This window comes from Varroa jacobsoni, unplaced genomic scaffold (assembly GCF_002532875.2).
Source record: "Varroa jacobsoni isolate VJ856 unplaced genomic scaffold, vjacob_1.0 scaffold_1007, whole genome shotgun sequence".
Taxonomy (NCBI): Eukaryota; Metazoa; Arthropoda; class Arachnida; order Mesostigmata; family Varroidae; genus Varroa; species Varroa jacobsoni.
In genome coordinates this window covers 59,982-64,087 of record NW_019213909.1, presented here as the reverse complement: position 1 = coordinate 64,087, position 4,106 = coordinate 59,982, and positions in this window count along the sequence as shown.

Sequence of the window (4,106 nt, the reverse complement as noted above, 5' to 3'; positions counted from 1 at the left end):
CTTTAAGTAACTTACTATGTATATAAAAAAACTGACTCGCTCGACAGCAATCCCGCTGTATATAATGCACCTCCGTGTGTAGCTGCTAAAATCTAACGGAAAATGACAAATGGAACGAAGATTATTCCCATGAGTTTAGTAAGCATCGCCGTACCAGCGATAATCGGATACGCAACTGATGCTTGACTTAATGTAGATCGGTTCCCCACGATTATTACGTACCTGAGTATGTAGCATATCTTATGCTAGCTCAAGTTCTACATGATGTTATTGCGTACTGGATTTGCATTCGGGAATGCGTCGCAGTCCCCTGTTGCTCTGATATCTGCGATAAAATTATCGTATATGGTTCGTTTTCAGAGGGCGGCGGAGGTCAATTCTATGTTGTAATAGAACTTACAGTAGTGCCTTACAGAGAGGCCTCTGCTTTTTACTTCGCTATCCAACGCAGCGGGTGAAGACATTTGTATCTTCGCCTCGCCTTTTCAGAACAGTTCGTTTCTTTTTCGTTACGTTACGTCTTCGTAGCGAATAGTGCTAATCTTCAGAGTATATACGTATTATTAGTTTTCCGCGTTTTTTTTTTGAAATCGTAAGTTAGCTGCTTTCTCATTTCTCAGTTTGAGCAAATCAAAATTAACATAATGATCCTCGGTATGCGCTAAATAAAACTAGATCACTTAACTATAGTTTCAGGACGACCTATTTGAATAACCTCTAAGCTCTAACAGCATTGCAGCTCGGGGCTTGCCGTGAATGTACGGTAGGACAAGTAGGTCGAGTTGCCAGTGAAACAGCTGATTCGCACCCGTCACCTAATAATAATTATAGGTCGTTATGATAGAAGAATCCCAGCTTTTTCGCGCTGGAGGCTTAAGGTGTAAAGGATTCACAGGCTCCTACGTAACAGCGACGCTAAGTTGTTTGTATCGTGTTACCGTAGCTCGAAAAGTAGTGATAAACATATTTAAGACGGTCTTTTGGAAAAAATCTCCTCGCTACCGTTTTTGGTACATTTTTTTCAGGGCATGAGAAAATCCACATAACTGGCCTTAAGAGAAGTTTATAGGAAAAAAATTGCAAGTTGCATTTTACGATTGAATGTAAGAGTATTTAATAGATATCACTCGTTTTCGTACATCTATTTTGAAAAGGAACACTGCATGAGGTATTGAAATTAAGTGTGCTTACTGGTAATATAGATTTTGGGAATCAAAGAGCTATTAAAGTATATAGATTTTTAGTTCTCTTGGTTTGGCAAGGTTGGCAAACTTGAGGATGTACGCGCATTATCTGTCGCACTGGACTAGAATCCCCGGGTTGGGTATAATAAGCGGTGAAGTGTCCAATCTGAATAGTGCGACAGCAAACAATCATCTGTTGTATTGTACTTTTACTGTTAGTCCTTATCCACATATTTCCTCGGGATATTTTCCGAAGGTCGGGAGCTTTTTCTGCAACGATGGCTATTTTTTTGGTCCCCTGGACATGGCTTGATTTTTCATAAAACCTAGAACTTTTTATGCACTGCTCATCTACTTTTTAAATACTGTGTAGATTGCAGGGAAAGAGCTGTGTTGTTCGGCTTCTCAGTCATTGTGATTGATCCAAAAAATGATTGGTCTTGGCGCGTTTGACGGTGCGCATTCTGTACATGTAAGTGCATTCTTCAAGTGTACATACTCAGTTTTGTACAGCGACTTCAGGCCATCATGGTTTGCACTTCATAGAAAACATCGCTACATTTCTCTGACCCTTTTGTCCAAAGCAAGTTTGGTGCGCATGCCGTGATATAAAATATGAACATAAGAGTAGCTAACAGTATTTGCAAGAGAGCGCGGGTGACGTTTGACAAAGTACGAGCCAGCTAAAAAAAAGTCGCCAGCAAAAATGTCCCGAAAATGTAAGGTCAAAAGTAATGATGATTTGTCTAGTATTTTACGCTGAACTAAACAATCATATTGTAAGCGTTTATATATATTATTTTCTTCATACCGTTTTTTTAGCTAGATTTAGCATAGTTGTCTGCATCAGGCGTAAGGCGCACAGCATTGCACCGAACTAAGTAAAAAGCTACTTTTTCGCTTTGTATAGCATATCCACCAAATACCAACAAGCGCTTTAACTCATAGGCATCAATGTGCGCTGATCAAATCATCTCTCTTTGATTTCTACTTAGCGTTTGACGTATACGGTTTGGGCAGCTCACAGTTGTTTCTTACATTTTTTACACATTATTTTTTTAGATTGCGCCTCCGGTAGCGTTGTTTTCAGAAGGACTATTTTCCAGCCAAATTGCAGCAAAGATATCACAGACGTGCCGGTTGTCATACGTATACTCAAATGGCCAAAATGATCCCTTCAGACACACCCATGAGCTGCAACGTAAAATTTGAAAATTCGCGCCACAGTTAATTTTTTTTATCATCGCTCTGGGAACTTGTGCATTGTAAATGTAAAATTGTGCTACATGTTGATAATGTGCTGAGAAGAAACTGAAGTATTGAACACTTTTGTGTTCTGGGACTCCTAAACAGCTGACTCCTTTTTGAACCATTGTTGACAATTAGTGACAGATGCCGATGCAAATATTGTTAATAAATATAAGTATCTTCCATATAGCACGAAATTGCTAGAACGGTACGCAACGTCAAGCCTTTTTCCCAGCCTTTAAAAATTGTTGCCAATTAGAAATAGGGGATTTAATAGGGTGTTTACAATCTACTCCGTACGCATATCGTAATTCATAGTACACGTTTGTATGAATGGGATGAAAAGTTTCTTGGAAGCAATATACTTAATGAACTTATACTTACTGAAAAAAGGAAGGGACGTTACGGCTTTGGGGCAACAAAAATGCAATGTCTTGCTGTTCCCTCTTAAAGACGAGTGACAACGTAACTGCTTTCACAGCCGCTAGGGATGTCTTCAACATTTATAGATAAGGATTGTAACTACGTTTAACAATTTAGCTACTTGAATCAGGCCTAAAAGAAAGCTTATTTACATTTCTATACATGCACAGCTATTGCATATAATCAGTGGTGGTGATGATTCCCTTAAAAAAATTACGTCTTCGTTTTGCCCATACTATTATTACTAATAAATAATAATAATAAAAGGCCCTATGATAAATAGATGCGACTCAAGCTCCGCCTTCTCTTCAGGCCCTTAATTTCAGTTAAACGCTGCAATCAAACAGTGTCTTTAATCTAGAAGATTGCTATTTCTATGACTGTTCATAGAGGACTCAAAAAAGTGCTAATACAAATTGAGGTTTCTTTGCAAGATTTCTTTTGGCTCATGCCTTTGGTTAGCGGTATAATTTCGTTTCGTTTGTGTGACAGGTCAGCAGGCGATTGCCAGTAGTGGTTCTTATATGCTTCACTGTGAAAAAAACGCGTTAGGCCTTCTGATTTGGCCCTTCGGACGTGCTGTCCGTGACCGTCGAACTCTGCGTTTCGTCCCGTGACTACGCTATCTCTCAGTAGCGTCCCTTTTCGTATAGAAAAAGTCTAAATCACCATCGTACCGAACACCAGAAACAGACCTTTTCCCATGGGCAGGTGGAATCCTATTTACTGTTTCCAGCAGATGCTAAAAGGATTTCGGCGGAGTGTACGGTGTATCCAGACAGCTTCTCCGTTGAGTCGTCTCACCTATATAAAAGTAAAGGCACTGAAGGCTAGATCATTTTTCTAAACTGTGTACAATATGGAAATGTCTTCGAATAAAGTAAATGCGTTAGCGTGCCTCAAAAGTTTGGTTATACTTAACGAGCCGGTGCCCAGACAATAGCAAGTTTGCCCCCTATAATTAAAAAAAACACTATCAAGCAATCAACCGTGTTCAAATCAGCCAGTCACTTAACCTGGGACTGGTGTTTTGTCGACAAGCAATTTACGTAGTTGGGCTACGATAAACTGAAATATTTTAACAGACACAGAATTAGTAGCGAAGTAGACGCCTACTAGAAGCCAACATTATTATAGTTTTTTTGAATGCCATAATGCATGTGGATCTGCTTGATAACACACTTCGTGCCAGAAAAAAAAACAGTGTTTTTTTCCGTTAGTAGAAGCTGTTCGGAAGCAAAGGGATAGCGG